This window comes from Coregonus lavaretus, assembly GCF_964263955.1.
Source record: "Coregonus lavaretus genome assembly, chromosome: 1".
Taxonomy (NCBI): domain Eukaryota; kingdom Metazoa; phylum Chordata; class Actinopteri; order Salmoniformes; family Salmonidae; genus Coregonus; species Coregonus lavaretus.
The window spans coordinates 49,344,295-49,370,879 of record NC_139988.1 but is presented as its reverse complement, the minus strand read 5'-3'; the positions used below and the strand labels follow the sequence as shown (position 1 = coordinate 49,370,879).

Below are 26,585 nucleotides of genomic sequence, written 5' to 3'. Positions count from 1 at the left end.
AAGTAGTGGTCGGAGACTTGGAGGGGAGTTGCAGTGAGATTAGTAGAAGAACAGCATCTAGTAAAGATGAGGTCAAGCGTATTGCCTGCCTTGTGAGTAGGGGGGGACGGTGAGAGGGTGAGGTCAAAAGAGGAAAGGAGTGGAAAGAAGGAGGCAGAGAGAAATGAGTCAAAGGCAGACGTAGGGAGGTTAAAGTCACCCAGAACTGTGAGGGGTGAGCCATCCTCAGGAAAGGAACTTGTCAAGCTCATTGATGAACTCTCCAAGGGAACCTGGAGGGCGATAAATGAAAGGATGTTAAGCTTGAATGGCCTAGTGACTGTGACAGCATGGAATTCAAATGAGGAGATAGACAGATGGGTCAGGGGAAAAAGAGAGAATGTCCACTTGGGAGAGATGAGGATTCCTGTGCCACCGCCGCGCTGACCAGATGCTCTCGGGGTATGCAAGAACACATGGTCAGACGAGGAAAGAGCAGTAGGAGTAGCAGTGTTTTCTGTGGTAATCCATGTTTCCGTCAGCACCAAGAAGTCGAGGGACTGGAGGGTAGCATAGGCTGAGATGAACTCTGCCTTGTTGGCCGCAGAACGGCAGTTCCAGAGGCTGCCAGAGACCTGGAACTCCACGTGGGTCGTGCGCACAGGGACCACCAGATTAGATTGGCAACAACCACGGGGTGTGAAGCGTTTGTATGGCCTGTGCAGAGAGGAGAGAACAGGGATAGACAGACACATAGTTGACAGGCTACAGAAAAAGGCTACAATAATGCAAAGGAGATCGGAATGAAATGAACAAAACATCAGGGAAAGCGAAAGAGCGGGCCTCCCTCACTTACGTTTCACTGAAACACTCAAATATAACTCTCCCAACTTCCACTTTAGAAATTATAATTGTTGTAAACTACAGCGGTTCAATGTTTTCTAGGAATAGACTCTAACTTAGTTTATTCAGCTAGGAGGAGAATGGATGCAATAAGTGAAAACACATTATCTAACTGGGGATCGCTAGCTAACATAATGTCACAAAGCATGATGCGCTAGCTAGGTAACTTTCATTCTGAAATAACTTCCTATTTCCGAGTTAGTCAGATATTAGTCTAGAAAGACTTGAATTTGGTTTGGGAACTAACTGGCTAGCAAGCTACCGGCTAGCTATAGCTAGCTAGCTAGCTTCTTATTTGACAATAAATTAGCTCCAATTTACAGTACCTTCAGGAAGTATTCATACCCCTTGACCTATTCCACATTTTATTGTGTTACAGCCTGAATTCAAAATGGATTAAATATAATGACAAAGTGAAAACATGTTTTTAGAAATATTTACACCTCTGAGTCAATACATGTTAGAATCACCTTTGGCAGCGATTACAGCTGTGAGTCTTTCTGGATAAGTCTCTAAGAGCTTTGCAAACCTGGATTGTACAATATTTTCCAATTATTCTTTTCAAAATTCAAGCTCTGTCAAATTGGTCAATTTTCAAGTCTTGACATAGATTTTCAAGCAGATTTAAGTCAAAACTGTAACTCGGCCACTCAGGAACATTCACTGTCAGTGTATATTTGGCCTTGTGTTTTAGGTCATTGTCCTGCTGAAAGGTGAATTAATCTCCCAGTGTCTGGTGGACTGAACCAGGTTTTCCTCTAGGATGCTTAGCTCCATTCCATTTCTTTTTTATCCTGAAAAACTCCCCAGACCTTAACGATTATAAGCATACCCATAACATGATGCAGCCACCACTATGCTTGAAAATATGATGTGGAAAAAGTCAAGGGGTGTGAATACATTCCGAAGTCTGCACCTGTGCTTGAACACAATTAGTCAACTAAGCCAGGTCTAAATATATGCCGAAGCCTGAATACTCATAAACTGTAAACCAGGTTTAGACCTGCGGCTATGTACAATACTCTTATAAACCATGTCTACCCTTGTGCAAGATACACTAAACAAACCTATTGACATAAAATATTTGTTCAGTTATTACACTTATTCCGTTTATGGATCTATACATAGCTAATTCCCCCTGAAATAACAAAATATGACGTTTTACAGTCATAATCATTGATTTAAACATATGTAAAGGTTAATGGTTTTTTTGCAAGATCATCTTGATCAAGTATATCCATAACCCAACTGAACTTCAATCTACTGAAAAAATTATCTGATATGATTAAATGTATATAAATAGTTAGAGCCACTGTATTGTCACTTCGTCATATACCACGAATATCATGGATTTAATGTATTGAAAATGTAGGCAAATATGTAAACTAGATCCTTTAAACATTGTTTACAAAGAAAATATTTTATAATTTCAACAATGTTTTTGTTTTTTAATCTGTTGAATACAGACTTCTGGTGTCAAATTCGTCTGTAAAAGTACACCTTATGACCATTTTGAGAAATCTGAATATTATTAAACACCTTAATAGTGCTTAATAATACATGACACATTTGTTGATAATTACAACTTTAACTTCTCTAGAGCCTGTAAAGGTCAACAGCTTTGTGCTGCCACTATTGTGACCCTTGGGATTAAATGGGTTTTAAGATGGCCTATATCGCCCTGTTTACTTGCATTCCCTGGCACCACATTGGGAGTCTATATCCTGGCCTTCTCTTGTCACCTCCCCTCTCTTCCTCTCTCCCGCATATTCTGTAGTGATAGGGGGGAAAAATCAATACAGTTACATATCGGGATATTATTTTTGACGATATATCGTATTGTATCGTTTTCACAATATCGCAATATTATTGTTGTACCTGCACCAAAACTCTTAAGATTCAATGATTTTCTTACACATTTTCCAAGACCATGCACAGAAAAGTCTAATTACCGTAACACTTGTAAAAACATTTTTTTTTTTACATAGCAATGTGAAAATATTAACATTTTGACAATACCTTAATTAAAAAATGACTTTTTGATTTTAAGTATATTTTGATTTTAATCAGTTATCTCATTACCGTAATGTGTGGCATGTTCATAACCAGGAATGTTTTATTATTTATGTTTTAGACTATTATTAATATATAAAAAAGTACACATACCCTTCCCAGTTCTTTCTTGTGTTTTGTGTTCTTTAGGAGTCAAGTCTTCCACAGACTTAAGAAGTACGTTTCTCTTTCGTTTTTGTACCTGTGACAATATGGAAATTAATCAAATTAAATGACATGATAGCCACTCTTTTTAATTAACAGTCCCTCCCTATTCTTCTTGTGTAATTACATAAACAGTTAAACTCCATTAGTATGCAGTTACAATAACATGATTACAGTGTTACTAGTGTAGGCTAACTACAGTGTTACAACCATTGTATAAAATCATGCTAATCACTAATGCTAATTGTTAACTAGCTAGCTAAATGCCATTTAGCTAAATGCACCTGCTGGGACAAAGCAAACATTAGCTCTAATACAGGTTGCTACCAGTGGTGGGGTAGATTAGCATGTTGTTTGTGCAACGTCTTGTTCTGAATCAGATAGCCTATTCAAAAATCTTTGTCTAAATACTATTCAGATGTGCTTAGGGTCCCCTGGGAAACACCGACCAATACTTTGGTTCCTACCCTATCAAAACTCCTACCTGGCTTTTTTAATTGATGTCATGCCAAACAACACCAACCATAGAATTAGAATCATCATTCTATTTCTATGATTCCAACGGTTCACCCAAGTGCTTTGATGTTAGCCCGAGGCTAGACTGGCCCTGGGCTAGCGTAGCCTGTGTTCAGACAAGTATTTGTTAACCCTGGGCTAAGCTTTAGCCATGTGCTAACGATTCACAATTGTATTACAAAGCCCTGGGCTAACAGGCAAACCAAAGTCCTGGGCTAACATGCGACCAACATTCTGTCTCTGACACCAAACCAATGTTATAAGTAATAAGACATTTAACACATTATTTACTCTTGCTTCTGGCCTAGCATTTGATTTCCAACAGTGATGGTTGTATAAACCTTGCTGTCTGCTTGTCCGACCTCGGAAACAATGTTTCACTTTTGAAAATCTCGCCCCTGTACAGAGAATGGTTTGCACGAACGAGACAGCAACATTTCTGAATGAGGATGTCCTGTAAGGCTGTAAAGTTGCACCTTCCTGACATAGCCCCTGGCCTTTTGGACTGGATTTAAACTGGATCTATAACATACTTAATATTGATTCATGTTATTTATTTTGAGAAAACAAAGTAGATATTTTGCCTATAACTTTGAAATCTGTAATCATGACTTTCTTGCTCACCTATCGAACAGCATTTAGAGAGTACACTGACTAGATACAGAGTTTGAATATGGGATGAGAGAAGTCAAATTAAATTTCAATAAGGAAAAGTCTGGTAATAGTGGTATTGGGGCCAGCAGTCAGGTAGGGTACATTAGGTGAAATGCTACATTGAAATGTGAGCGTGAGTGGTTTAAAGTTCCTCAAAACCAGGCATAAAAGAGGCTGCCATGGTGACAGTATCAGCAACCTTCGTCGAGGGGAGGTTTGCATCTCAAAACACGACTCTCACAAGGGCCAAGTGAAGTGTTGCAACTGCAAGTCTTGTGTATTGTGCATGTGCTATATCATGCACACCAGGGGTGAAGTGGTGAGAGTCAAGGGCTCTAGAGAGGTTGGGGATGAGCCCTCCACTTGAGCTCCATCCAAGTACTCCACTATTCCCTCAGCAAGAACAATGCCACTTTATCAGCCCCAATGCCTGTCAGGACACATGGCCAGAGCCTGAAAGGCTGCAATGATTAAAATGCACAGCGTCCTCCTGCCACCTACAGAACCAGTCAAAAGTTTGGACACCCCTTCACATTCAAGGGTTTTTCTTTATTTTTACTATTTTATACATTGTAGAATAATAATGAAGACATCAAAACTATGAAATAACACATATGGAATCATGTAGTAACCAAAAGAGTGTTAAACAAATCAAAATATATTTTATATTTGAGATTCTTCAAAGTAGCCACCATTTGCCTTGATGACAGCTTTGCACACTCTTGGCATTCTCTCAACCAGCTTCATGAGGTAGTCACCTGGAATGCATTTCAATTAGCAGGTGTGCCTTGTTAAAAGTTAATTTGTGGCATTTTTTTACTTCTTAATGCGTTTGAGCCAATCAGTTGTGTTGTGACAAGGTGTCACGCCCTGGCTCTGGGGACTCTTGTATGTTGAGCCAGGGTGTTAGTTTCGTTGTGTAGAGTCTATGTTTCGTGTTTCTATGGTATTGTCACGATCGTCTTGGAAAGGAGTAGACCAAAGCGCAGCGTGTTGCACGAACATGATGCTTTATTTAATTAAAGCGAAACACGAAACAACAAAACAAATAACGATTCGTGAAGTCCACAGTGACAATGACTGACTAGGAACAAAAACCCACAAACACAAGGTGAAAACAGACAGTTTAAATATGGCTCCCAATCAGAGACAACGAGCCAACAGCTGACACTCGTTACCTCTGATTGGGAGTCACTCAAACAAAGAAATACAACAACCTAGAACAACCCAACCAAGAAACAGAACACAAAGAAACGAACACACCCTGGCTCAACATACAGAGTCCTGGAGCCAGAGCGTGACAGTACCCCCCCCTAAAGGCGCGGACTGCGACCGCGCCTCAATAAGGGCTAAACAAGGGAGGGCTGGGCGGGCATACCTCCTCGGCGGCGGTTCTGGCCCCGGCCTTGCCCACCACCCTCCAAACAACCCCCCATAGCGCCCCTGGTCCGGTCTGACCCCGCTGGCTGGATCTGGACTGGACAATGACGGAGCGGATTGCTTACGCTCCATGGGGAGCAGCTGACCGGTCTTACCAGGCTGACGACTCGCACCCCGGGCTTGGTGCGAGTAGCAGGAACGGGCTGAACCAGGCTGACGACTCGCACCCCTGGCTTGGTGTGAGTGGCAGGAACGGGCTGGACCAGGCTGACGACTCGCACCCCTGGCTTGGTGCGAGTGGCAGGGACAGGCCGGACAGGGCTGGCGATGCACCCCGTAGGCTTGGTGCGTGGAGCAGGGACAGGCCGGGCTGGGCTGACGACGCATACCGTAGGCTTGGTGCGTGGAGCAGGAACAGGCCGGACAGGGCTGGCGACGCACACCGTAGACTTGGTGCGTGGAGCAGGAACAGGCCGGGCAGGGCTGGCGACGCACACCGTAGACTTGGTGCGTGGAGCAGGGACAGGCCGGGCTGGGCTGACGACGCATACCGTAGGCTTGGTGCGTGGAGCAGGAACAGGCCGGACAGGGCTGGCGACGCACACCGTAGACTTGGTGCGTGGAGCAGGAACAGGCCGGGCAGGGCTGGCGACGCACACCGTAGACTTGGTGCGTGGAGCAGGAACAGGCCGGGCAGGGCTGGCGACGCACACCGTAGACTTGGTACGTGGAGCAGGAACAGGCCGGGCTGGACTGGCGACGCACACCGTAGGCTTGGTGCGTGGAGCAGGAACAGGCCGGGCAGGGCTGTCGACGCACACCGTAGGTTTGGTGCGTGGAGCAGGAACAGGCCGGGCAGGGCTGGCGACGCACACCGTAGGCTTGGTGCGTGGAGCAGGGACAGGCCGGGCAGGGCTGGCGACGCACACCGTAGGTTTGATGCGTGGAGCAGGGACAGGCCGGGCTGGGCTGGCGACGCACACCGTAGGTTTGGTGCGTGGAGCAGGGACAGGCCGGACCGTACTGGGAACACACACCACTGGCTTTAAACGGGGATCAGGAACGGGCCGGACCGGACTGGCAATACACCTCAGTCCCTCTCGCCGTGCCTCTACGACTTCCTTCCCTCCTCTCGCCAATGGCTCCCGTAACCCGGTGGCCTTCTCTCCTCTTCTCCTATTTCGCCCTGTGGCAGCCTCCTGCTGCCCAGTCGCCCATGCCGTGTGCCCCCCCCTAAAAAATTCTTGGGGGTGCCTCTCGTCCGTCCGACGATGGCACTGCTGACGCCGCTGCTCCTCTCTCGCCAGGGCCTTGATCCTACCCCAAGGTCCCTTGCCCCCGAGCATGTCCTCCCAGGACCACACTTTGCCCACCTGGGCCATCGCCAGCCTCTCCATCTCCTTTCCCGGCGCTTCCTCCCATGTCCAGTCTGCCTCCGTCTGGACACGCTGCTTGGTCGTTGTATGGTGGGTTTTTCTGTCACGATCGTCTTGGAAAGGAGTAGACCAAAGCGCAGCGTGTTGCACGAACATGATGCTTTATTTAATTAAAGCGAAACACGAAACAACAAAACAAATAACGATTCGTGAAGTCCACAGTGACAATGACTGACTAGGAACAAAAACCCACAAACACAAGGTGAAAACAGACAGTTTAAATATGGCTCCCAATCAGAGACAACGAGCCAACAGCTGACACTCGTTACCTCTGATTGGGAGTCACTCAAACAAAGAAATACAACAACCTAGAACAACCCAACCAAGAAACAGAACACAAAGAAATGAACACACCCTGGCTCAACATACAGAGTCCTGGAGCCAGAGCGTGACAGGTATGTTCTAGGTTATGTGTTTCTGTGTTGGCCGGGGTGGTTCTCAATCAGAGGCAACGAGAATCAGCTGTTGCTTGTTGTCTCTGATTGGGAACCATACTTAGGCAGCCTTGTGTGCACTTGTTATTCGTGGGATCTTGTTCCGTGTAGGTTTGTGTATGTTACCGAGGACTTCACGTATCGTTTTGTTGTTTTTGTTCGTGTGGTGAATTAAAATAAAAGTATGTACTCATATCACGCTGCGCCTTGGTCCGCTCCTTTTGACGATCGTGACACAAGGTAGGGGTGGTATACAGAAGATAGACCTATTTGGTAAAAGACCAAGTCCATATTATGGCTAGAACAGCTCAAATAAGCAAAGAGAAATGACAGTCCATCATTACTTTAAGAGATGAAGGTCAGTCAATACGGAAAGTTTCAAGAACTTTGAACGTTTCTTCAAGTGCAGTCGCAAAAACCATCAAGCGCAATGATGAAACTGGCTCTCATGAGGACCGCCAGAAGAAAGGAAGACCCAGAGTTACCTCTGCTGCAGAGGATAAATTAATTAGAGTTACCAGCCTCAGATTGCAGCCCAAATAAATGCTTCACAGAGTTCAAGTAACAGACACATCTCAACATCAACTGTTCAGAGGACTGCGTGAATCAGGCCTTCACGGTTGAATTGCTGCAAAGAAACCACTACTAAAGGACACCAATAAGAAGAAGAGACTTGCTTCGGCCAAGAAACATAAGCAATGGACATTAGACCGGTGGAAATGTGTCCTTTGGTCTGATGAGTCCAAATTTGAGATTTTTGGTTCCAACCGCCGTGTCTTTGTGAGACGCAGAGTAGGTGAACGGATGATCTCCGCATGTGTGGTTCCCACCGTGAAACATGGAGGAGGAGGTGTGATGGTGTGGGGGTGCTTTGCCGGTGACAATGTCAGTGATTTATTTAGAATTCAAGGCACACTTAACCAGCATGGATACCACAGCATTCTGCAGCGATACGCCATCCCATCTGGTTTGCACTTAGTGGGACTATCATTTGTTTTTCAACAGGACAATGTCCCAACACACCTCCAGGCTGTGTAAGGGCTATTTTACCAAGAAGAAGAGTGATGGAGTGCTGCATCAGATCACCACAATCACCCGACCTCAACCCAATTGAGATGGTTTGGAATGAGTTGGACTGCAGAGTGAAGGAAAAGCAGCCAACAAGTGCTCAGCATATGTGGGAACTCCTTCAAGGCTATTGGAAAAGCCTTCCAAGTGAAGCTGGTTGAGAGAATGCCAAGAGTGTGCAAAGCTGTCATCAAGGTGGCTACTTTGAAGAATCTAAAATCTAAAATATATTTTGATTTGTTTAAAACTTTTGGTTACTACATGATTCCATATGTGTTATTTCATAGTTTTGATGTCTTCACTATTATTCTACAATGTAGAAAACAGTCAAAATAAAGAAAAACCCTTGAATGAGTAGGTGTGTCTAAACTTTTGACTGGTACTGTATATTATAAGGTTTGCTGAAGAAAATGTGCTAATAAATGTCAACACACTTCTAGGCACGCTATATCACAGACACCATTTAGATTAAGCTAGACATGAGACATTTCGAGCAGAGTACAAATAAACATACAATGACCTCCTTAATACTTCATCATATACCTAATACACTCAGTGGCCAGTGTATTAGGTACACCACCCCATTCACAAGAATGTATCGCTCCTACAGACAGTGAGTCATGTGGCCGTGGCTTGCTGTATGAATCAGGCAGACAGGCATTGAGGCATTCAGTTACTGTTCGATTGAATGTTAGAATGGGCAAAATTAGTGACCTAAGCGACTTTGAGCGTGGTATGATCGTCGTTGCCAGGCGCACCGGACCCAGTATCTCAGAAACGGAAGCCATCCTGGGCTTTCATGCACGATAGTGTCTAGGGTTTACAGAGAATGGTGAGACAAACAAAAAACATCCAGTCAGCGGCAGTCGTGTGGGCGAAAACAGCTTGATGATGAGAGGTCGAAGGAGAATAGCAATAATTGTGCAAGCTAACAAGCGGGCCACAAACAGAAAAATAATGGTGCAGTACAACAGTGGTGTGCAGAATGGCATCTCGGAATGCACAACTTGTCTATCCTTGTCACGGATGGGCTATTGTAGAAGAGTCAGGATTTGGCATAAGCAGCATGAGTCCATGGACCCATCCTTCCTGGTGTCAACGGTACAGGCTGGTGGTTGTGGTGTACTGGTGTGGGGAATGTTTTCCTGGCAGACGGTATGTCCCTTGATACCAATTGAGCATCAAACATTTCTGACACCTTGTAGAAACAATGCCCCGAAGAATTCAGGTTGTTCAGGAGACAAAGGGGAGTTCGACCAAGTAATATATGGGTTTACCTAATAAACTGGCCACAGTGTATATTCCCACAATCAATAACCCCAGAAATTGCTGTCACCTCAGCACCTGAATAGAGTCCGGACTAGTCCTGCTCTTTGGCAGAGGTTTGATATGATATTGTAAGATACTCAATGGATTAATAGGTGCAACATAGTGATGGGTGAGTTGAAGGAGTCAGGTGCAGGAGGGTAAATCACAGAATAACAGGATTTATTCCGGAAAACAGAGTTACACAGTAATTTGTCAAAATAGTCCAGTGCACAAAACAGGCGCACTGGAACCAATAAGGCACACAGGGAAAATAACCTGGCGATACAAAATACAAGGAGCTCCACCGAGCTTCACTATCCTCACAATAAACAATCACACACAAAGACAAGGGGGCAGAGGGAACACTTATACAGGTACTGATGAGGGGATATGAACCAGGTGTGTGTAATGAACAAGACAAAACCAATGGAATGATGAAATGAGGAGCGGCATTGCCTAGAAGGCCGGTGACGACGAACGCCGAAGCCTGCCCGAACAAGGAGAGGTGGCAGCTTCGGAGGGAGTCATGACAGACATACTGTATAACCAATGTTCCCTCAATTTTATTTAGTCACTGAGCAAATTTCAGGTCTACTGAGCAAACTTGAACGTTGTGAAAATTCTGTGCAACTTCCGGCGCACGTTTACTGTGAGCACTGAGGCTGTACGCGCTTTAAATTAGTTTTAACAGTGGTAGGCTACTGTGGCTATTTGTGGCTGTTTGAACATAATGTAGGCCTACCAGAGTGGCCTACCATCAAAAACAATGGAGAAATGCATCCCATAATGTTTTAACATGGATATAGCTGTTCTATCGTTCAGCCTACAGTAGCAGCCAATGTGTGGTGTCCAATGTAGGCTTACATTCCATGAAACTTTTGAAAAAAACATGCAGGGTTTGACATTAACCTGTTTATCCACTTGTCCTTCAGACAAGGAGGTGACTGAAAATGTTGTGTTGTTTGATGCAAGAAACCACTTTACAAAATAAAACACATAATTATTCCCATACCATTATTACAGATAATCAGACAAATGATGCTACCATCTGACTATTGGCTACTTAGCTTAATCAAGCCTGTCTCAAAATACAACACTGCCCCTTTAAGACAAAAAAAGCTCTTTACCTGACTAGCTTTTCAAATATGTCTACAAATGCAAACGTTATGTGCTCTTGTAGGAATCAATCACTCCCCCATTGCTGACTACAAATTATCTATAACTGGGCTAATAACTCTAACTAGCAAAGGATATGAACAAATGTACAAATGTGCACGTCGCTACACGTAGCTCTCGCTTTGATCTCAAAACAAGCGCATCTACTCATGACCGCTCATGCTGTAAAAACAGTCCAGTTCAAAGTGAATGGCACAGATCCATATATGGGAATGGTTTATTTGCATATAGGCCTACTGCAGCTCTGATTGGTTATGGCGCACTGGTCTGTGTCGAGTACGGGAACATTGCATATAACCTATTGTGGCAGAGCAGTATGTTTTATTTAACATCAAAATGTATATTCCCCAGTAAAACTAACATTCTCTGAAACAAAATAGACACTTCTATCAGCAACTGCAGAACATGCACAAAATAAAGAATTTTCCTGAACAAATTGCAGTAAATCCATTGGCACGGTTTTCTTTTGTAGGAAGTCTATCACATTCTCCAGCAAAAATAAAAAATAAACTGCTGTCTCCAAACTTTTGACAGACTCAGAACATGCAAAACTATGATAATTCTTATGTTGGAAAACATATTTTCTTAAAAAACAGCATTACATTCATTGGCAAAGTTAGCGGTGCTTTTATACAGCAGCTAAATCCGCCTCAAGGTAAACGGACCTCTGAATTTAAACATTTGAGTCAACGGCAGTCTTCAAACTTCCAGTAGAGGGAGTCAGTTCAGTTCCATACTGTAGGACGGTGGTTCCCAACCAGGGAAACTAGGACCCCTTGGGGTACTTGGCCTATCCACAGGGGGTACTTGAGAAGACTCATGAGACCAGGGACGGCTTGTTCAATAGGGCGATATGGGCGACGCACTGCCAAACGGGAAAAGGAAGGGATTTTTTTTCTAATCAATTATTTAAAAAAAAATTAAATAAAAAAAAATATTTTTTTTTTATAAATTTATAAAAAATTATATCACGGCAACAGCAGTTATCAGTGTTCACGTCTGATCTGCCAGCCACTAAATGTCAAATCAGGCTAAAGTCGTGCTTCAAATGGCCCCGCCCGTTTTTTGGGCGATTTCAGTCAGGTTGAAAATCGCCCAGAAGTCTGTCATAGACTCCCATGTAAAATCTAGTTTTGTCACATTTCAAAGCTTTCAATACATTCTCTATGGGTGTCTGTGGGCTTGCACTTACGCGCTTTCGTCATACATAACGTAACCACGAATGAACGTAACTAAGAAAAGACCAGGTAGCAGCCTCATTCAATTCACTACTACTATCAAAATGGCTAGGCTTCAGTCCAACTCGATTGTGTGTTTGAAAGAAGTTCCTTTTTGTCGGCGAACAAATGAAGATAAATTGGCAACGAAACAATTAGGACCCCCCAGACCAAATTTAATAATTCAACAGGTGTCTACTAAAGGGGGGAAGTCCTACACCCGAGGATTTTCCAAAAATTGGTATGAACGGAAAACCTGGCTAGCAGGCTGCGATGTAGCTAATGCAGTTTTTTGCTACCCCTGCTTACTCTTCCACCCTGAAGGCGGCACAGCAGACAGCACCGCTTGGACAGCGACTGGTGTAACCGACATGCACCATCTTTCAGAAAAGATTAAGAAAAATTAGCTGTCAAAGACCCACATATAGCTGTTTGAGATTGTCTGCTTTTGGGAGAGTGAATATTGCCACTCAACTGGATGAGGGATACAGGCTAGCTGTCCGCCGCCACAACGATGAGGTTAGCAACAGCAGAGTCGTGAACACTGTCTACGAGAATCGAGACGACCTCATATAATGTTTTGAAGCCATCCGGACGGGTTCATTGGGTTCATTTGACCAGCACACCTTGAGAGAGGCAGCTGGCTACGTGAGGATACTACATGATGAAGATTTAATTTTTTTTCACAAAATCATGCCCCACGTCGACATTCTGTACCAGAAGCTACAGAAGAAGGACATCGATGCTGTCTCTATCAAACGTGCCCTCGACAGCTTCACAAGCAAGTGCAGGCCATAAGGTAAGATTAAACAGATATCAAAAAATGTGGTAAAAGCTCTTGTTGATCCTGCAATCTGAACAAATACCAAGATGCTGTATTTTCAGCTGATATTTCATTTGTTTATGGAAATGCATATTGTTTATGCAGTGTTGAGGAATGTGAAAGAACACCCTTGATTATTTTTACTGTGATAACTTATTTTGCTTTTGTAAGCCAACACTTTTGAGATCAGTCAATAAATGCTTCTGGTATTGACTTATATGCTGCCCCTGTCTTCATGTTGTTGCTGGACATATCTTTTTAAAAATGTGTGTAGGTCACCTAAATCATCAGAAAAATTGCCCTCCCTGAGAATTTGTTCAGGAGCCGCCACTGCATGAGACCATAGGTCTACTGGTAAAATGCACATGAGGGTGTATTTCAGGGGTACTCCGGGCAGAGTAATATTCTGTTGGTGGTACAGTAACCAAAAAATTTAGTACAAGACTCCAGTAACAGTTATCAAAACAAACAAACAGCCAATCATTTGAAAACATATCATACTGGCATAGTAAGACCTTTGCACAACCTTTGATCCACCTTAGGGGAGTTAATAATAAACCATTCAAGTTAAAATGGGTTGCGGCAACATTAACCCGTTTCTGGGTCATGCTACGCACCATCATAAACCATAAACACTCGTACACAACTATACGCCCAAAGAGAGACACCGGATATACTCAGGTAGCCTATACTATTGCAGGAATAAGAAAAGTATTGTTGCAGTGCAGAATTACCTCTTAGAAAAATATATTAATACAGCTGAATACTTACAGTAGTTAAGCCAGTTTTGAGGAAGCGCAGATGCATTTCAATACCATGTTTTTCAGGCTCTCAACATAATGCCTGCAATTTGATGAGTATTATAATAATAATAATAATAATAATAATAATTTGTTTTAAGCATCTGCATGATATTGTCTCTGGATATAGAGTAGGTAATCGGGCAGCATGCCATGAACTAAGGCAACATCATTGAACCACAGCAATTTGAAATGCGCATAAAATACAACATCAACACATCCCTTCAGAACAATTTTACTGTAAAGGACAAACAGCAGGACTGCTTTTACTTAGACTGCCTCCCTTTCAAACATTATTCAAAAGATACAAACAAATATACTGATCTTGTATATACAGTGCATTCGGAAAATATTCAGACCCCTTGACTTTTTCGTTGAAGCAACTTTGGCAGTGTCTTCTTGGGTATGACGCTACAAGCTTGGCACACCTTTATTTGGGGAGTTTCTCCCATTCTTCTCTGCAGATCCTCTCAAGCTCTGTCATGTTGGATGAGGAGCGTCGCTGCATGGCTATTTTCAGGTCTCTCCAGAGATGTTTGATCGGGTTCAAGTCCGGGCTCTGGCTGGGCCACTCAAGGACATTCAGAGACTTGTCCCGAAGCCACTCCTGCGTTGTCTTGGCTGTGTGCTTAGGGTCATTGTCCTGTTGGAAGGTGAACCTTCGCCCCAGTCTGAGGTCCTGAGCGCTCTGGAGCAGGTTTTCATCAAGGATATCTTTGCTCCGTTCATCTTTCCCTCGATCCTGACTAGTCTCTCAGTCCCTGCCGCTGAAAAACATCCCCACAGCATGATGCTGCCACCACCATGCGTCACTGTAGGGATGGTGCCAGGTTTCCTCCAGACGTGACGCTTGGCATTCAGGCCAAAGAGTTCAATCTTGGTTTCATCAGACCAGAAAATGTTGTTTCTCATGGTCTGAGAGTCCTTTAGGTGCCTTTTGGCAAACTCCAAGCAGGCTGTCATGTGCCTTTTACTGAGGAGTGGCTTCCGTCTGGCCACTCTCCCATAAAGGCCTGATTGGTGGAGTGCTACAGAGATGGTTGTCCTTCTGGAAGGTTCTCCCATCTCCACAGAGGAACTCTGGAGCTCTGTCAGCGTGACCATCGGGTTATTGGTCACCTCCCTGACTAAGGCCCTTCTCCCCCGATTGCTCAGTTTAGCCCGGTGGCCAGCTCTAGGAAGAGTCTTGGTGGTTCCAAACTTCTTCCATTTAAGAATGACGGAGGCCACTGTGTTCTTGGGGATCTTCAATGCTGCAGACATGTTTTGGTACCCTTCCCCAGATCTGTGCCTCGACAAAATCCTGTCTCGGAGCTCTACTGACAATTCCTTCGACCTCATGGCTTGGTTTTTGCTCTGACATGCACTGTCAACTGTGGGACCTTATATAGACAGGTGTGTGCCTTTCCAAATCATTGCCAATCAATTTCATTTACCACAGGTGGACTCCAATCAAGTTCGAGAAACATCTCAAGGATGATCAATGGAAACAAGATGTGCCTAAGCTCAATTTCGAGTCTCATAGCAAAGGGTCTGAATACTTATGTAAATAAGGTATTTCAGTTGAATTTTATACATTTGCACCAATATTTTTTTTTTTTACTATTTTCACTTTGTCATTATGGGGTATTGTGTGTACATTGATGGGAATTGTATTTTATTTGATCCATTTTAGAATAAGGCTGTAACGTAACAAAATGTAGAAGAAGTCAAGGGGTCTGAATACATGTAAATAAGGTATTTCTGTTCTTTATTTTTAATACATTTGCAAACATTTCTAAAAACCTGTTTTCGCATTGTCATTGTGGGGTATTGTGTGTAGATTGATGAGGGGAAAAAATAATTTCATCCATTTTACAATAAGGCTGTAATGTAACAAAATGTGGAAAAAGTCAAGGGGTCTGAATACTTTCCGAAGGCACTGTATGTGTGTGAGATAGTAGGGACAGCCATAATCTCTAAAAGGACCTACTAACTGAGATGTATAACTTTTAACCTGGGCCAGACCGGAGGGAGTATTTTCTGAAACCCTAAGTTCTTATTTTGAAATCATATCTGTGAAATGAATTCAGCTCAAACCAAGTACTGTTAGACAACATTAAGAAATAGAGTTTAATAGAGTCAAAGACAACTATATAAAGGTATTAATAAGAATTAATTCTGGCCTTACTTATTTTACCAGGTAAGTTGACTGAGAACACATTTTCATATACAACAATGACCTGGGGAATAGTTACAGGGGAGAGGAGGGGGGATGAATGAGCCAGTTGGAACTACATAAACCTAATAACTAACTGATGTAGATGTGTGATGTCAGCCAGACAGACCTGGTGGGGAAGGCAGGGTCATAGACAAAGTTGAGCATCTCCTGTGGGTAAGCGATATGGACAAGACGTTCCACGGTCAGGTCAAATCCCAGCAACTCGTACTCAGGTGATTTATGTGCTGCAGTAAGCAGGGCTAGAGATACAGTTACTGTAGTACAGAGTAATATACTCACTGGGACAGAGCTACAGTGCAGTCTCTCAGTGTTCATAGAGAGGGAGACAGATTTATGTGGTGAGACTGACAAAGCAAGAAATAGGGCCTACACACTGGAACATAGGGAAGGCTTTATACGTGTCCTCTGTGGACAGTTGAAATGAAACTTGTATGGATATGTTAAGTGATTAACATACACGTGCAAGTACACACGACACACAAACACACTAAGAGCAGGCCTGGAAAGTTTATTCAACTGCACTGTCAATAGTTGCCATGGAAGCAGATGACCTGTAGCAGTTGGCATGTCAAAAACCCTTTAGTTCCTGGCTCTATTCCCCCCCTCCCCCCCAACTCCAGCCATGGTCACTGTGTGGAAACACAACTTATGGGACGCGGACAGGCTTTATAAACAGGCAGATGTGAGCTGCTTGGGTTACATGCAACTCAACTTCCGAGACTCTACGGAAGGCAGTGGCGTGAGAGGTTACTGGTTGAGAGGGTGATGTCTGTGATGGGTACATGTCATCAGGGTTACATGTGTCACATAGAGCATAGCTGGCCCACTTGGGGGACTAGCCTATATCGAGGCCTCCTACATGCAAGGGAGTGGGCTACTGTACACATGACATTCTAAACAGAGCAGCACACTGACCCCTTTCAGTCCCACGCCCCAAAGAGACTGGACTTATAGAAGGAGTGACTAACAGGCGGCAGTGTGTTGCTAACAGCTTCCTCCACTGTCCGACTGCCCCATACTTAGCTTCGCGACACACGTGACTGCCCTCCTTGACAACGTGTAAACCGATTGAGCCATATAAAAGGTAACTCATGGATGGCTCAATCGGCGACATTTCAAGCTAGCTGTGGAGTGAGCTTACCGTACGCTCTTAACTGAGCTACACATGCACACATTAACATGGACACAAACCACACGCACATACACTTACCTGCCAGGGTGTAGTCCATATCAAAACCAAAGCAGTTCATTTTCTCCATTGCCAAGCTTCTGTTCACAAAAACTCTGTAAAAGGAAGGAGAGATTACAGTCAGTCATGGGTTCTAATGAACAGGATACTTGGCATGAAACCAGATAATAGTAAAGAAAATAGTCCTGAGTTCAACAGTACAGAAGTGGAGCACTGCATGTAGTAGCAACTCTACAAGTGTACATTCAAAATATGTATTAACAGTGGAGGATTACGCAGATCTTTACAAAGTTGGCGAAAACAATGAGTCCAATTCAAAAGCCATATTTCAAATGACGATTTTCATCAAATCAAATGTTATTGGTCACATACACATATTTAGCAGCTGTTATTGCGGGTGTAGCGAAATGCCTGTGTTCCTACAGTGAGGGAAAAAAAGTATTTGATCCCCTGCTGATTTTGTACGTTTTCCCACTGACAAAGACATGATCAGTCTATAATTTTAATGGTAGGTTTATTTGAACAGTAGGAGACAGAATAACAACAAAAAAATCCAGAAAAACGCATGTCAAAAATGTTATAAATTGATTTGCATTTTAATGAGGGAAATAAGTATTTGACCCCTCTGCAAAACATGACTTAGTACTTGGTGGCAAAACCCTTGTTGGCAATCACAGAGGTCAGACGTTTCTTGTAGGTGGCCACCAGGTTTGCACACATCTCAGGAGGGATTTTGTCCCACTCCTCTTTGCAGATCTTCTCCAAGTCATTAAGGTTTCGAGCCTGACGTTTGGCAACTCGAACCTTCAGCTCCCTCCACAGATTTTCTATGGGATTAAGGTCTGTAGACTGGCTAGGCCACTCCAGGACCTTAATGTGCTTCTTCTTGAGCCACTCCTTTGTTGCCTTGGACGTGTGTTTTGGGTAATTGTCATGCTGGAATACCCATCCACGACCCATTTTCAATGCCCTGGCTGAGGGAAGGAGGTTCTCACCCAAGATTTGACGGTACATGGCGCCATCCATCGCCCCTTTGATGCGGTGAATTTGTCCTGTCCCCTTAGCAGAAAAATACCCCCAAAGCATAATGTTTCCATCTCCATGTTTGACGTTGGGGATGGTGTTCTTGGGGTCATAGGCAGCATTCCTCCTCCTCCAAACACTGCGAGTTGAGTTGATGTCAAAGAGCTCGGCTCTGTATATGTGCTTTCTTGAGCAGGGGGACCTTGCAGGCGCTGCAGGATTTCAGTCCTTCACAGCGTAGTGTGTTACCAATTGTTTTCTTGGTGACTATGGTCCCAGCTGCCTTGAGATAATTGACAAGATCCTCCCGTGTAGTTCTGGGCTGATTCCTCACCGTTCTCATGATCATTGAACTCCACGAGGTGAGATCTTGCATGGAGCGACAGGCCGAGGGAGATGGACAGTTATTTAGTGTTTCTTCCATTTGCAAATAATTGCACCAACTGTTGTCACCTTCTCACCAAGCTGCTTGGCGATGGTCTTGTAGCCCATTCCAGCCTTGTGTAGGTCTACAATCTTGTCCCTGACATCCTTTGGTCTTGGCCATGGTGGAGAGTTTGGAATCTGATTGATTGATTGATTCTGTGGACAGGTGTCTTTTATACAGGTAACAAACTGAGATTAGGAGCACTCCCTTTAAGAGTGTGCTCCTAATCTCAGCTCGTTACCTGTATAAAAGACACCTGGGAGCCAGAAATCTTTCTGATTGAGAGGGGGTCAAATACTTATTTCCCTCATTAAAATGCAAATCAATTTATAACATTTTTGACAGTGGGCAAACCTACAAAATCAGCAGGGGATCAAATACTTTTTTCCCTCACTGTACATAGGGGTACAGTGGCCCATTATCAGCAACCATCAGTCCTGTGTTTCAATGGCACGTTGTGTTTGCTAATCCAAGTTTATCATTTAAAAAAGGCTAATTGATCATTAGAAAACCATTTTGCAATTATGTTAGCACAGCTGAAAACTGTTGTGCTGATTAAAGAAGCAATAAAACTGCCCTTCTTGAGACTAGTTGAGTGTCTGGACCGGTCGGTCTTCTTCCTTCTCTCTGATGCCAGGCGACAGCCTCGACTTGACTCAACCCTCAACAATGAGTTGAAAGCGCACATTCTCATCGATAGGGACAACTTAGAAGAAGACCTGCATAAGCTTTGGGCCAAATATGAGGAGGAGATAAGGGCGTACGAGGAGACTAAGCAGACCCTGCAGTTGTTCAAAAAGGACGTGGATGACGCCACTGTAGCACGGCTGGATATAGAGCGCAAAGTAGAGAACCACCTGGATGAGATGTCCTTCCTGAGGAAGGTCCACAACGAGGAGGTGGCAAAACTGAGCGGTATGGTCGAGGCAGCTCATGTGTCAATCAAGGTAGAGCTGACCAAACCCGATCTCACCTCGTCTCTGAAAGAGATACGCAATCAGTACGAGACTCTGGCTTCCAAGAACCTGCACTCCGCGGAAGAATAGTATAAATCCAAGTTTGCCAATCTCAACGAGCAGGCCACCAGGAGCAATGAGGTAATGCGGGCGAGCAGGGAGGAAATCAACGAATTCAGGAGACAACTACAGTCCAAGGCAATTGAGGTGGAGACCCTGCGTGGTACCAACAAGTCTTTGGAATGGCAGATCCGAGAGATAGAGATAGAAGATGGACACAATCTTAAAATCGCAGGTAAAATAAGTTTGGTTGCACTCTCCCTTTCTCACACATAGGCTATACGCACGCACACAAACCCCTATGCACAGGTGCGTTAGCCTGTGTTGGGGAAGTGAGAACATCATGCCTTCGCACAATGGAGAAGATTACGCACGATTACGCACACAAATTATTTGTAAAATGAACACATTTTAGTGCATGATTTCTATTGCCATGGGTAGCCGTCTTTGCATCTTAAAACATGTTTATTATTTTGAGACTGTTGTAGGCCTATGCTCTGGGATAAGACACTAATATCTGGAACTCGACCTCCCCTGTCCATGGTGCTGAAATGCTCTAAACCTGAGACCGCACTAAGAGGCAGGGTCGCCCTTGCGCTCTCTAAATAAGAGGATTTCTAGCAGATAGCAGCAAGTGTAAAGTTCTGCTTGAATCATGTCACAGCTATATGTCTTGTCCAGATGAGAAACTGAGCAGGGGCTCGTTTGGTGTGAGGTCATGTTGTCATCATATCACTACCACTCTCACTCTGCTTGACATGACAGGAAACATTGTCACGTCGGCGTCCAGAGTAGTCTACTAACCTAGCTTCAACCCCGTAGAGTAGACTGACCAAATGCACTGCATTATACTGAACTGACCCCATGTATGATACAAAGGGACAGATCGATCAAAATAGGGGAGTGTTGTAAAAAAAAATGTTTTGCTTTGGGAAGGGTTGTGTGGCTTTTTATTGGGCACAGGGGAGGGTAGTGCGTATTTTACCTGGTTTACATTCGCTCTGCTGCTTATATTTTCCCCATAAACAATGGCTTACTTTAGAAACGTTTGTGAAGGTTTGGTATGGTGTGGCTATTATTAAGCTTTAGCTACTGCAGGCCTATGATATGAAGGCAGTGTGCCCCGGCGCACCAACTGACTCCAACAGTTGAACTTGAGGCGAGGAAATCTGTTTCAGGCCTACCAGAGTTACTCCTATAAACTTTATACAAAATATTCGGATTGAACATTTACCAATTAGCCTCCTTCTGTACGTCTATATCTGTATAGCAGACGCAGTAGCCATCTGACATAAATAAATGCATGTCGGTGTCATAGCATGCCAGCGGCATATCTCTCTGGGGTTAGGCCTAAGCTTCTCTTCCTTTGTATACTGAACAAATATATAAATAAAACATGCAACAATTTCAACGATTTTACTGAGTTACAGTTCATATAAGGAAATCAGTCAATTGGATTTCACATGACTGGGCAGGGGCGCAGACATGGGTGGGCTTGGGAGGGCATATGGCCCACCCACCTGGGAGCCAGGCCCAGCCAATGAGAGTTTTTCCCCACAAAAGGGATTTATTACAGACAGAAATACTCCTCAGTTTCATCAGCTGTCCGGGTGGCTGGTCTCAGATGATCCCGCAGGTTAAGAAGCCAGATGTGAAGGTCCTGGACTTTATTTAAAACAAATATTTAACCTTATTTAACTAGGCAATTCAGTTAAGAACAAATTCTTATTTACAATGATGGCCTACCAAAAGGAAAAAGGCCTCCTGCGGGGACGGGGCTGGGATAAAAAATAAAAATATAGGACAAAACACACGACGACAAGCGAGACACCACAACACAACAGAAAGAGAGACCTAAGACAACAACATAGCATGGCAGAAACACATGACAACACAGCATGGTAGCAACACCACATGACAACAACATGGTAACAACATAACATGGCAGCAGCACAACATGGTAGAAGCACAAAACATGGTACAAACATTATTGGGCACAGGAAACAGCACAAAAGGCAAGAAGGTAGAGACAACAATACATCATGCAAAGCAGCCACAACCATCAGTAAGAGTGTCCATGATTGAGTCTTTGAATGAAGAGATGGAGATAAAACTGTCCAGCTTAAGTGTTTTTTGCAGCTCGTTCCAGTCGCTAGCTGCAGCGAACTGAAAAGAGGAGCGACCCAGGGATGTGTGTGCTATGGGGACCTTTAACAGAATGTGACTGGCAGAACGGGCGTTGTATGTGGAGGATGAGGGCTGCAGTAGGTATCTCAGATAGGAGGGAGTGAGGCATAAGAGGGTTTTATAAATACAGTTGAAGTTGGAAGTTTACATACATTTAGGTTGGAGTCATTAACTCGTTTTTCAACCACTCCACAAATGTCTTGTTAACAAACTATAGTTTTGGCAAGTCGATTAGGACATCTACTTTGTGCATGACACAAGTAATTTTTCCAACAAACAGATTTTCAGACAGATTATTTCACTTTTCAATTATATCACAATTCCAGTGGGTCAGAGGTTTACATACACTAAATTGACTGTGCCTTTAAACAGCTTGGAAAATTCCAGAAAATGATATCATGGCTTTAGAAGCTTCTGATAGGCTAATTTACATCATTTGAGACAATTGGCGGTGTACCTGTGGATGTATTTCAAGGCCTACCTTCAAACTCAATACCTCTTTGCTTGACATCATGGGAAAATAAAAAGAAATCAGCCAAGACCTCAGAAAATAAATTGTAGACCTCCACAAGTCTGGTTCATCCTTGGGAGCAATTTCCAAACGCCTGAAGGTACCACGTTCATCTGTACAAACAATAGTACGCAAGTATAAACACCATAGGACCACGCAGCCATCATACTGCTCAGGAAGGAGACATGTTCTGTCTCCTAGAGATGAACATATTTTGGTACGAAAAGTGCAGATCAATCCCAGAACAACAGCAAAGGACCTTGTGAAGATGCTGGAGGAAACAGGTAAAGCTTGGTCGCAAATGGGTCTTCCAAATGGACAATGACCCCAAGCATACTTCCAAAGTTGTCGCAAAATGGCTTAAGGACAACAAAGTCAAGGTATTGGAGTGGCCATCACAAAGCCCTGACCTCAATCCTATAGAAAATGTGTTGGCAGAACTGAAAAAGCATGTGCGAGCAAGGAGGCCTACAAACCTGACTCAGTTACACCAGCTCTGTCAAGAGGAATGGGCCAAAATTCATCCAACTTATTGTGGGAAGCTTGTGGAAGGCTACCTGAAACGTTTGACCCAAGTTAAACAATTTAAAGGCAATGCTACCAAATACTAATTGAGTGTATGTAAACTTCTGGCCCACTGGGAATGTGATGAAAGAAATAAAAGCTTAAATAAATCATTATTATTCTGACATTTCACATTCTTAAAATAAAGTGGTGATCCTAACTGACCTAAGACAGGAAATGTTTACTAGGATTAAATGTCAGGAATTGTGAAAAACTGAGTTTAAATGTATTTGGCTAAGGTGTATGTAAACTTCCGACTTCAACTGTATATACACTACCGTTCAAAAGTTTAGGGTCACTTAGAAGTTTCCTTGTTTTCGAAAGAAATTTAATTTTTTGTCCATTAAAATAACATTAAATTGATCAGAAATACAGTGTAGACATTGTTAATGTTGTAAATGGCTATTGTAGCTGGAAATGGCTGATAAAAAAAAAAGTTTTATCTACATATGCATACAGAGGCACATTATCAGCAACCATCAGTCCTGTGTTCCAATGGCAAGTTGTGTTTGCTAATCCAAGTTTAACTTTTAAAAGGCTAATTGATCATTAGAAAACCCTTTTGCAATTATGTTAGCACAGCTGAAAACTGTTGTGCTGATAAAAGAAGCAATAAAACTGGCCTTCTTGAGACTAGTTGAGTATCTGGAGTTTCTGGCCATTTTGAGCCTGTAATCGAATCCACAAACCGATGCTGGCATTAAGATTGCACTCAATGAGCTGTATAAGGCCATAAGTAAACAGGAAAACGCACATCCAGAGGCAGCGCTCCTAGTGGCCCGGGGACTTTAATGCAGGGAAACTTAAATCTGTTCTACCTCATTTCTACCAGCATGTTAAATGTGCAACCAGAGGAAAAAAAACTCTAGACCACCTTTACTCCACACACAGAGACGCATACAAAGCTCTCCCTCGCCCTCCATTTGGCAAATCTGACCATAACTCTATCCTCCTGATTCCTGTTTATAAGTAAAAACTAAAGCAGGAAGCACCACTGATTCGGTAAATAAAAAAGTAGTCAGACAACGCAGATGCTAAGTTACAGGACTGTTTTGCTAGCACAGACTGGAATATCTTCCGGGATTCTTCAGATAGCATTGAGCAGTACACCACATCAGTCACTGGCTTCATCAATAAGTGCATCGATGACATCATCCCCACAGTGACGTACGTACCCCAACCAGAAGCCATGGATTACAGGCAACATCCGCATTGAGCTAAAGGGTAGAGCTGCCGATTTCAAGGAGCGGGACTCTAACCCGGACGCTTGTAAGAAATCCCGCTATGCCCTCCGACGAACCATCAAACAGGCAAAGAGTCAATACCGGACTAAGATTGAATCGTACTACACCGGCTCTGACACTCGTCGGATGTGGCAGGGCTTGAAAACTATTAGACTTCAAAGGGAAGCACAGCCGCGAGCTGCCCAGTGACACGAGCCTACCAGACGAGCAAAATCACTTCTATGCTCGCTTCGAGGCAAGCAACACTGAAGCATGCATGAGAGCACCAGCTGTTCCGGACGACTATGTGATCACGCTCTCCGTAGCCAATGTGAGTAAGACTTTTAAGGAGGTCAACATTCACAAGGCTGCAGGGCCAGACGGATTACAAGGATGTGTACTCAGAGCATGTGCTGACCAACTGGCAAGTGTCTTCACTGACATTTTCAACATGTCCCTGACGGAGTCTGTAATACCAACATGTTTCAAGCAGACCACCATAGTCCCTGTGCCCAAGGAAGAGAAGGTAACCTGCCTAAATGATTACCACCCCGTAGCACCCATGTCGGTAGCCATGAAGTGCTTTGAAAGGCTGGTCATGGCTCACATCAAAAGCATAATCCCGGATACCCTAGACCCACTCCAATTCATATATCACCCCAACAGATCCACAGATGACGCAATCCACACTGCCCTTTCCCACCTTGACAAAAGGAACACCTATGTGAGAATGCTGTTCATTGACTACAGCTCAGCGTTCAACACCATAGTGCCTACAAAGCTCATCCCTAAGCTAAGGACCCTGGGTCTAAACACCTCCCTCTGCAACTGGATCCTGGACTTCCTGACAGGCCGCCCCCCAGGTGGTAAGGGTAGGCAACAATACATCTGCCACGCTGATCCTCAACACTGGGGCCCCTCAGGGGTGCGTGCTTAGTCCCCTCCTGTACTCCCTGTTCACCCATGACTGCGTGGCAAAACACGACTCCAATACCATCACAACAGTGGTAGGCCTGATCACCGACAACAATGAGACAGCCTATAGGGAGGAGGTGAGAGACCTGGCCATGTGGTGCCAGGACAACAACCTCTCTTTCAATGTGAGCAAGACAAAGGAGCTGATCGTGAACTACAGGTAAAGGAGGGCCGAACAGGCCCCAATTAACATCGACGGGGCTGTAGTGGAGCGGGTCGAGAGTTTAAGTTCCTTGGTGTCCACATCACCAACAAACTATCATGGTCCAAACACACCAAGAGGGCACGACAACACCTTTTCCCCCTCAGGAGACTGAAAAGATTTGGCATGGGTCCCCAGATCCTCAAAAAGTTATACAGCTGCATCATCAAGAGCATCCTGACCGGTTGCATCACCGCCTGGTATGGCAACTGCTTGGCCTCTCACCGTAAGGCGCTACAGAGGGTAGTGTGTACGGCCCAGTACATCACTGGGGCCAAGCTTACTGCCATCCAGGAACTAAATTATATACTAGTGGGATTTGATATGTCTTCTTTGTTTGTTAATAATATTATATATGGAAGATAGGTAGGTAGTTGAAAGGAGTGATAATTTTATTTTGACCAATAATTGTGAAAGACAATAATTTAAACACAAAGACAATATTTTTAATGAACTGCTCAAAAAAATAAGGGGAACACTTAAACAACACAATGTAACTCCAAGTCAATCACACTTCTGTGAAATCAAACTGTCCACTTAGGAAGCAACACTGATTGACAATAAATGTCACATGCTGTTGTGCAAATGGAATAGACAACAGGTGGAAATTATAGGCAATTAGCAAGACACCCCCAATAAAGGACTGGTTTGCAGGTGGTGACCACAGACCACTTCTCAGTTCCTATGCTTCCTGGCTGATGTTTTGGTCACTTTTGAATGCTGGCGGTGCTTTCACTCTAGTGGTAGCATGAGACGGAGTCTACAACCCACACAAGTGGCTCAGGTAGTGCAGCTCATCCAGGATGGCACATCAATACGAGCTGTGGCAAGAAGGTTTGCTGTGTCTGTCAGCGTAGTGTCCAGAGCATGGAGGCGCTACCAGGAGACAGGCCAGTACATCAGGAGACGTGGAGGAGGCCCTAGGAGGGCAACAACCCAGCAGCAGGACTGCTACCTACGCCTTTGTGCAAGGAGGAGCAGGAGGAGCACTGCCAGAGCCCTGCAAAATGACCTCCAGCAGGCCACAAATGTGCATGTGTCTGGTCAAACGGTCAGAAACAGACTCCATGAAGGTGGTATGAGGGCCCGACGTCCACAGGTGGGGGTTGTGCTTACAGCCCAACACCGTGCAGGAC

The 26,585-nt window shown here is 44.0% G+C and overlaps 1 long non-coding RNA gene and 1 pseudogene across 3 annotated transcripts; one reads left to right on the top strand and one right to left on the bottom strand.

The window, feature by feature from the left end:
• Positions 1-1,331: 1,331 nt before the first annotated feature.
• Positions 1,332-17,435, bottom strand: LOC311128518. 2 transcript variants are annotated; one of them, XR_014613212.1, is made up of 4 exons: positions 17,343-17,435; positions 16,239-16,371; positions 3,049-3,136; positions 1,332-2,653 (listed from the first exon to the last, which is right to left on the bottom strand). It is a non-coding gene; the product is annotated as an uncharacterized lncRNA (long non-coding RNA). The 2 variants fall into 2 exon arrangements; XR_014613213.1 differs by lacking the exon at positions 17,343-17,435 and having other exon boundaries at positions 16,239-16,708.
• A 40-nt stretch (positions 17,436-17,475) lies between these two features.
• On the top strand, positions 17,476-21,077 carry LOC311133366 (alpha-internexin-like; annotated as a pseudogene). The gene is made up of 3 exons: positions 17,476-17,540; positions 19,409-20,022; positions 21,058-21,077. The product of its transcript is annotated as an alpha-internexin-like (transcript).
• Positions 21,078-26,585: the final 5,508 nt, after the last annotated feature.